This window comes from Balaenoptera ricei, chromosome 5, assembly GCF_028023285.1.
Source record: "Balaenoptera ricei isolate mBalRic1 chromosome 5, mBalRic1.hap2, whole genome shotgun sequence".
Lineage (NCBI taxonomy): Eukaryota > Metazoa > Chordata > Mammalia > Artiodactyla > Balaenopteridae > Balaenoptera > Balaenoptera ricei.
The window spans coordinates 46,959,448-46,969,138 of NC_082643.1; positions in this window are offsets into that span (position 1 = coordinate 46,959,448).

Genomic DNA, 9,691 nt, shown 5'->3' on the forward strand with positions numbered 1-9,691 from the left:
GAAAAGCATATAAAACATATGTTTATTTTTCAGGATTGGAAATCTCCCATGGCTAGAATACTTAACATCAAGGCAGCTGTAAACAGAAAATCACCTGGACAACTTAGTGAAGCCACGGGGTGGGGGTGGGGGGGCAGCGAGGGAGGGGGAAGAAAGGGCGCATCACACATAGATGTGCATGGCCTGGGCACTATATAAGATGCTGCCCTGGGCTGAACACCCCTTCTTTTTCTGCTGTGCTAGGCTCAAGCTTTATGCTTCTGGTTTAACCACCATAGGTAAGCAGACCCTTGCAAGGCAATCCTGAAAGTGGACATTGAGGATGGGTGGTCCCTCAGGACTATCCGCTTGACTGACATTGCCTCTTTCCGGGGTGAATGATTGTGGAATGCAGGGCCTGGGCACTGTGCCTTCTGCAAGTGATGGCCTTGGGTCTCTAAAAAAGCTGTCAGGGTTTAAGACCCATTGGTGGTGCTGGATGCCATCACTAAATTCCCCTGTGTGTCACCCATTCCTCAAGTGACAAGGATTTTCCAAAGTAAATCCAGTTGCTTGTGTCTCACCCTTCCTCTTCCCTAGGAGTCAGCTGAAAGAGCAGGAGAGTGGCTGGCCTTAGAGGCACTATCAGTCTCCTTCCCAAACCCAGGAGGTCAAAACCACCCTGGGGCTGAGCCTCTGGAACTGCGATTACGCCTTTTCTTTTCTTCTTTCTTTCAGCTCCTCAAGCCCCACCCCCAGTGAAACAACCATTCTCGTACCCCTCTCCTGTCCTGCAAGATTCCAGCTGGGGGTCAAACTCTTGTCTAGGGATGACCCAGGAAGGCCAAGACACCTGCTCAGGTTTTAGCCCAGCTCAGCCTGGAGGGTGGCAAGGTGCACTCCGACCTCCTCTGGGGTCCGAGGTTGAAACTTTTGGAAAAGCAGAGCATTCCCTAAGTGGAGAGCAGTGACCAGCTCTTGTGACTGAGTTTGGCAAACTAGACCCCAGGTTCCTTCTCAACTCTACTGGATGCTAGGAGGCTTTTTTAAAAAGTGCGCCCTTAAAACTGAATCGGTATGATGTGCGTGAGCAAGTAGGATGGGTGCCAGTAACCTTTTAAAAATCTACAAGAGGGTTGAACATGTATTTGGGTCTTTTTTTTTTTTTTTTTAATGTAAAGACCCGCAAAAACTGAACAGTGAAAGAAGACAGCCCTGTGCCTGTCCCGTGCGCTGAAGAGCCAAGCTCCCTCTCTGCGCAGCTCCGCCGAGAGAGGAGCCAGTCGCCCTGCGCTCCCGGCTGCGCCCTCCCTGGCCCGCGCGCTGCCTCACTCTCGGCGCAGCAGATCCGCGGAGCCTGTGTCCACCGCAAATCTGCGGTCGGAAAAATTCTCATTTCACGGTCTTGGCTAGCCGGGCTCTGCTCCCATAAATTCCACTTAAAAGAGAGTGCAAGCCTGTACCACTTTTTTTTTTTTTTCTGGTTATTTTCTGGATCATCAAAAGCCCCCTGGCTGGAGACGATCCCTCAGTCCATTCACAGGCCAGTGAGCCTGGTCAAGGGCGCCAGGGCATAGGCGGAGACGCGCCCGCGGCCGCTGCGCCGTGCTGTTCTTGATTCATGCGCTCTCCCTGCCGCGGAAGCAAGGTCGGGGAGAAGGTGCAGGCTCCTGGCTACCTGCAGAGATAAAGGCTAGTTTCCACTCACCTCCACTGGACGGGGCACCGGAAAACTAACAGGTGAATGGGTCCCACCAGTCATCTAGGCATCAGCTCTGGTCCCCATCTCTTCGGGTTTACCTGCCTCAGCTGTTCAACCCCTCGGCCTCACGTTCTGTAGCCTCACCAGCTCAGGTTCACCTTTCCTAGCCCCAGCACCTGAACTTTCTTTCCAGGCCTCCCCTAGTTCTGTGTGGGAACCAAAGGATGAATTTCTCGTAGGTCTTTTGTAGTTATAGCTATGATCCAGTTACTAGCAACAGGAGGCAATTCAAAGCAAGATACAATGACTTGTATCCTCAGGCTGGCACTTCAAAGTCTAGGAAGAAAGAGATCAGGGCAAAGACAAGCTTCCCTTCACCCGAGGGACAAGCTTACTAATTACAACCGTCCTCTGGTTGTAAACAGATGTTGGAGGTCTCTGAGACCAGGGCTCCAGAGGAGAGGCCAAAGCCTGGTCCATCCTACAGTGCATCACACTGTGATAGAGGGAAGGACCAGAGTTAGATGGTGGGATAGGATGAGCAACCCTGGACAGTGCAAACCACAGTGCCCCGAAGGCTCTCCAACCCACGAACGAGGCTGCCAGGGTCCCCGCGGACCTCGCACAGGCTTCTGTTCAGAGCAAGTCAGTCTCTCCTCATCTCTTCTGCTGGAGGTGCCCACAATCTATGAGGTTTGCCTAGCCTGGTTCGTTGCAGTGCAAGGCAAGGACTGGTTTTCTTTGCTTGATTCAAGCAGACAAAAGCCCAGAGGATTTCAGCAAGTTTTCCTAAGTGAAGGGCTTGAATCTGGCCCTCCCTCTCCATCCCTGCCGCCTTTCCACACACTCAAGAGGCTGAATCCAGACAGCAGCACCACTTTTTGCTAACCAGGTCCCTGGTGACCCCACAATGACTTCTAGTTCCATAGGATTTTTGTCGGAGGCACAGTTGCATTGTGGGAGGACTCAGGCGCTGACCCTGTTGGGGCCGTCAGTCCGCCTTCTTGCCAGGACCCTCTATTTCCTCCAGGCCTGGCTTCTCACCAGCCAAGTTGGCAGCAATTACAGGAACAAATAGCCTGTGGCGAAAGGAGCCCTGAGCAGGCTGAGAAGGGTGGGAAGGGCTGGCTGTGCGGGAAGGAAACAGAGAGCGAGGGCGCACAGGCAGGGTGCTGACAGAGTGATTAGGCACTCCGCAGGTCCGGAGGTTAGATCTCTTCTTCTTTCTCCAGGGTCTATTACTTCTTGCTGAAGAGGCAGCTGTTTTGAAATGGCCACAGGCAGCTGGTCTCCTCCATATCTGTGGAGTCAGAAAGCAAAGCAGCCCTTGCTCGTAGAAAGAGATCTTTTGTGAATTGACTCAATGAAATCAGTTACTTTTTTCTCATAAAGCTCATTTCTAGTGCTTTCCAACTAACCTGGTGACTAGTTTTGCTTTAGTTTCTGGTACGTCCATGCACTGAGTCCCAAAGCACTACAGGCCCCCAGTTATCTCAGCACACAATATCCAATTGCAGGAAATAACTGCTCTTAAAGTACTAGAAGCCCCTTATCCTGTCCAGGGCCAGCCATTGAAGATGGAGGATGTATTTCCTTGTGCTGGCTACACATGTGTACAAAAGTCGTGATTTGAGATCATGCCACCATCCCCTGCCCCAAACAGAGCCCACTTTGCCTTTATGATGGGTTTTGTTCCCGGCACAATCTGTATCTAATAATGTCTAGAGAGGTCGTTCTGAGCATAGGAGGAGAGGCGTGGTACTTCCAGTCTTAATTCTCAGTAAGAAGTGGGTCAGGTAGCAAAAAGAGTGAGGAATCAGAGACTTTTCTCATCTCTCATCTTTATCATGAGAGATAAAGAGGGTGAATTAGAGTTGCTGCTATTGGAATAGCTTTAGCATTCTGGATGTTTGGTTTGTATCCAGAGAGACAGGCCGTAAGCAAATGGGCACTCATTCAAGAAAAATGAGGGTGGGGGGATGAAGAGAAAGGAAGCACAGTGTCCTCTTCTAGGACATCCCTTTTGTGCCAAATGAGACAGGAGGAAGAGAACAGAAGTGAGACCAAGCCTGGTACCAGTGATAAACAGATAGGAAGCTGCTGAAACCCGGGACACATGGGCTATCTTTTCACCGACCCAGTCAAAGGCCATTTGTTCAGAAAGTAATTTGATCAAAGCTGATTTCTCAGACTAAGTCTGAGAGCCAGTCCACACAGACAGTTTTTTTTTTTCCCATAATAAGATGCTTATTTTTCTTCAGTTGTTAAAGCAGTATGGGGACCAAAATTGAAGATGCAACTGTTGGCAGGGACGTACACAGAATTTGAAAGATATCTTCAACAATACCAAGTGGTTGTTTTGCTTCGGTTTAGTTTTTTCCCAATAAAACTTTAGACATCACATTCTAGAGAAATACTCCTTTCATACTTTTTTTATAATCAAGAACTTTCTGAGAAGCCCCAAAATTTTTTTCGGCTTAACCAAAAGCTGTTAAAAAAAAAAAAAAAAGGAAAAAAGCATCCCATTCCTGTGTCCTCTAGAAGAATTATTTGTGAACTGCCTTTTTAATTTCTTTCAATGTTTTCTTTTTACATTGAAAGATATCTAGCTGAAAAATCCAGGACCGTTCTTTCGGCAATCACAGTATAGAAGTATTTAATAATCGCAGTATGTAAGTTATTTATTACTCTAATTTAGTGAATCATAATACATTACTTATCCTTTTAATAATTATAGAAAACTGAAATAAAATATGATCTTACTATGTAATACACTAAGAAAATCAAAATAAAAAGCATAAAAATTTTAAACTTGGCTAGAGAGTTGGGAGAGGGGAATATAAAGGCCTACAAAATTGAAAATTGTATAAGCATTTTTAAACCATATATGATGAATAAAAATTATATTGTTTACTGGAAAAAAAAATCTATAAGTTTTCCACTTCTGTAAATTTGTTAAAATAAAGAAGCTCCTGATGGCAAAAATAATAGTAATAGTAATCACAGTATGCAACAGCTAGAATTGAACTACCCACATGCCTCCCTTCAGCTCCCATGTAAACATATAAAAAAAGATTGAAAATGGAGCATAGGGACTTAACAGTTATAATTTACTTTGCATATTGTGATCATATATGCATAATATGAAAATCATATTGATAAAGTCCATGACATCTTCTGACCTGTGTCCTCACCCTTGGTGCATTCCACCCTTTGCTTTTCATTCCACTAGCCCACTCAGATCAGAGCAGCGAGAGGATCCTTAGCTCCTGAAACACAAATGAGTGACTGATGTATGTTCACAGATTTTTTACAAAGAAATATTTACCTTATGCACACCATTCTGCTATCTGCCCTAGCTCTGAAGTTCATGTATGCTTCCTAGGGGAAGAATTGAGAAGCACACAGCATATTACTCTCAAGACTTTTCTTGGTTGTAAATGAGGCAGTTTCCTGCTGGGAGGTCATGGGGCACACAGTGGAACTTGCTGTAATGAGGGTCACCACCAAACTTATTGTGATTTGAGTATTGCTTAGCTGTTTCACTTTTCTTATGGATATGTATGGGGCTCTCAAGTAAATCATAAGCCCCTCAAAGGCAGTCTCCTTCAGCATACACTGCCTTGTAATCCCCCAAATGCACAATGACATAAATTCTAAATGAGGATCCTTAAGAGGGATGCTTTCAAAAGATGCCTTAATAATCGTTTCAATCTCCCCAAAAGAAGCGAGAACTTTAGCATTTAAATGGATATCGTAATGCTGGGTGATCTGTAGTCTGTCATTTCCTCTATCCAGGGGAACAGAGAATTTGGGAGAGTGTAAGTGCGAATGTGTATGAGTTTTCATCGTCTGCATTACCATAGCTCTTAATTACAGTAATCATTTTCACAAATGGGCCTTGTTTTCTACTCTGGCTCCTTGGCTTTTGGCAGGCTGCACTGGGCAAACACCTGTTGTCTGGTTGTACAGAGAAACACCTGTCAGTGGAGTCACTAAGTACTGATGTAGAGACTGTCATCTGGGGTCTTGGGAACCTTTGCTATTGTCAGAAGAAAGGAAAGAGCACCTGCTTAGGGCCCGGGAGGACTGAATAATAGCTTACTGACTTCTGACAGAAGATGTCGATGAATCCCTTCCCTCTACCTACTCCCCAGAAATGCAGCCTGGGGCCGCAACATCTGTTAATGAGTGAATGAATGTGGTCAGATTTGAGGAAAATTCCTTTCTAAAGGAGACTGTAGTTTAACAGATATGAGGGCTTTGAGGCATCAAACTATAAATGGCTTTTATGTATGAATATCCAGTTGCTAAGAGTGGATGAAGGGAAGCAAGAAGAAAAGAGAGAGGATGGGAAGAAATGTTGGGAGAGCAAGAAAAATGGGACAAAGAAGATTTTTTCCATATGACAGCCTCCTTCAGAAAATCACCGTTTGGAGTGCATTCGTGGTACTGGGCTGGTTCTATGTAGAGACAGGTATAACCAGCTTAATGGACTTCTCTGGAAAAAGTCAGTGTCAGTTCCTGAACTTATCGATTATTCTTTGACAGTTTAGCTATTTAGACACAGTTTATGTCCACACATGGAGAAGGAAGAAAATTAAATGATGCAAAGGTTTGGGAAGGAGAGAGAGGAGATTAAAAGCCTACATTTTTCAAAGATAGATTTTAGCATCAATATTTATTTTTAGATTTCCTAACCATTTGCTCCCCATAATCAAGATATATAGAAATCCACGCCAGCTCAGAGAAACGTCTTGATCCTGCCTCATCTGGTGAAAGATAACCCACAGAGCTAGGGAGTTTAAGAATGGGGCCATCAAGCCTTTCCATTTGTAACTCTGTCCAGTTGGAACTGTTTTCCACTATATTCTGTGGGAGGAGCTGCCAGCTTGAAATTCCTCCTCCAGATGGATTTTGCTTCTCTCTTCTGTCCCACTGTCTCCTTTCCCTACGTCATGACTTTTCCTAGGCTCAGAGCTCTCTTGGCATTAGATAAAAAGAGGAAATGGGGGTGCATGAATAAAACTGTAGGTAAGGAGAGCAGAGAGGAGAAATCATTAAGAGAACTTTTAATCTTGGATTCACTCTTGATTTTTCTCTTTCCTGCACCCACTATATGCAATCTATCAGGAGCTCCATTTGGCTTTATCTTCCAAATATATACAGAATCCACACACTTCATACCGTCTCCATTGTAACCACCCAGGTATAAGCCATCATCACCTCCCAAAAGACCTTGCTTTTGGCCTTTCCACCCTTTCAATTTATTTTCAATGCAGCATAGTAATCTTTTTCAAAAGAAAAGTCAGTGTATGCCACTCCTCTCCTTAAAACGACCAATCACTTCTCATTTGACACCTAAAATAAAAACTAAACTCCTCTCAGTGGCCTTCCAGCCCCTAATTGAACCCCAGGCTCACTCCTTTCAAGCCAGACTGGTTCCCTGGCAGTTCTCAAAACTTAGCAGCCACTCGCTCATCTTAGGACATTCACCAAGGTCACTTCCTCTGTTTGGACTACTCTTCTCAATATATTTGTCTAACTCTTTCACCTCTTTCAAGGTTTTGCTCATATGTTTTCTTCCCAAACATTACCTGCCCACCCTATAAAAAACTACAGGCTCCACAATCCCTAACTTACACGCTGCTTTTCTTTTTAATTTTTTTTCCACAGCAGCTATTTGTTTAATACACAGTTATATGGCTCTTACTATCAATCAGGCATTCTTGCCAGGTATTAATTCATCAAGTGCACATAGCAACCTTATGGAGTAAGCCCTATTGTCTTGTCTATTTTATAGTCATAAGAAAACTGGGGCACAGAGAGGGTAAGTAACTTACCCAAGTCACACAGCTAGGGAGTGGTAGAGCTGAGGTTCAGACTCAGTCTGATTCTAGGAGCAATACCCTCACAAATGTGCTCGAAGTACTTATCACTTTCTAATATACTATAGGATATACTTGTTATTGTATTTATTGTTTATTGTCTGTTTCACCCTGCTAGCATGTAAGCTCCACGATGGTAAGGATCTTTCTTCTGTTCACAAATATTTATCATTCACCTAGAATGATGCTTGACATATATTGTGGGTGCCCAATAATTATTTGTTGAATGAATAAATAAACTGGATGATTGAGAGTCGGCTCCCCAGCTTGAGATACATTATTTTGGGTTCATTACCAAAACATCCACTTCTCAGTTTATCCTCCAGGGACTTCAGGTAGACTAAGAACAAGGAGAAACGGCATTCTAGTTCAGATATTTTATTTCACCCTATTATTTTTGAATGAGAGAAACTGCCTCAGATGCTGCTGTTATTTCCCTCTAATTTGTTTTCACTGCAAGTTTCCTTTACAACTCCACCCACTCCTCTCCACCCTATATTTGGAGTGGGTAGATGTGAGAAGAGAGAAGTAAGGAAAGAAGTGAGGGTCACACACACATAGTAAACACCAGTTAGCCTTTAAACCTTACTTCCTCTAAGAATTCTGTAGTGATGACAACACAAAGACAGACAGATCTGGAGCCAGAAAATGGGGATGGACTATGTGATAGCAATGGAGCTGGTTCTTTGTGGTACCCACACTTGCCAAACAAAACAAAGCAAACCTCCTGCATCCAGATTTTTAAAAATTCCTAAGTGGAAGCCTGCAGTGCTTCACAACTCAGTTCATTTTGTAAAGACAGCAGAGGCAATGGTGGAAAAGATCCCTAACGAGAACCAATATACCTGAATTCTAATTCCACAGCTCACCTCCACACGTAAACACACACACAGTTACTGTGTGGTGACTCAAACCTTAGATTCTCATTTTCATTCTCTGTAAAAATAGGGGTAATAATTTCTGTTTTGGTGTTCTTTGTTTTGAGAAGTAAATAGGAGCACAGGTGTGACCATAAACGTGAAATTATCACACACATTTAATTTATAATTAAAATTATATAATTATAAAAATTATAGTTGTTCATGTTAAATTTGTCAGAATAATGCACTTCCTTCATATACAAAAAATCTAATGTATGAGTATAAAAATATTTTAATCGGTTCACCTTGCCTTTGGAGAAATGTAGCCGGTAAAATAAATAAAGTTAATGCACTGGTGTGTCATAATTTGTGACAGAAGAGCTCGGTCCAGCAACTTCTTACAAGGTTGGATTGTGATTCCCTATAGGTACTTCAGCAGCTGAAAGACAATCACAATGAACATTTGTGAATTATAAGATGAATGAGATTTATCGGCCTTATTTTGAGGAAAACTAAAGGAAAGGAAGATAATCAAAGTAAAGAAGCCCAATCTGCATTTGCAACTGTCTGCTTCAAATAGTGATCCTAATACGGCTAGCACTTCTAAAAGCAGCAGGAGTCACTGGTGTGTCGTCTTTTCTGACTCTAAGGCCTTTAGCAGGTACAGCAGTTTGTGGAGTAGGAGAATTTATCCAGATAACTTGTCCTTTGAAAGAAAAGGAGTTCTGGTCAGATTTCCACGTGGGAATACCTTGGTAGCAGACACATTGACGCCATGGTAGTGAAAGCTACTTGTCTTAAAATCAAACAAGTAATTTCCGCAGACTGCGTTGAATAACCTCACAGTGTCTGAGGTGCCAGAGGAGAGCACTTGCAACAAACTCTAACCTGTTTTCACCGCATTTTCTACATGAGTAAAACTGAGACACAAACGTGTCAGTTTTAAGAGTTTTCCTTATATATGATTAATTTTCAAAGTTTTTTTAGAAAGTATTTTAGGACCTCTTACTTCATTAAGCTTCATCTGTAATGTGTTTTGATTTGTTCGGAGAAAGATGAGCAACAGGGCTGTAGGTTTACTATAACAAGGCCTCATAGGGACAATTTGGGGGCATGTCTAAGATTTAAAATTGTAAAGGTCAATGTGTTTTAAGAAAAAAAAGAATCAAAAAGAAACTCTCTATTTCAGTGGCAAAGACCACTGTCGGTCTGTTATCAAGGTAAAGCATTTTGAAACATTTGAAATTGTTATTAAAAATATT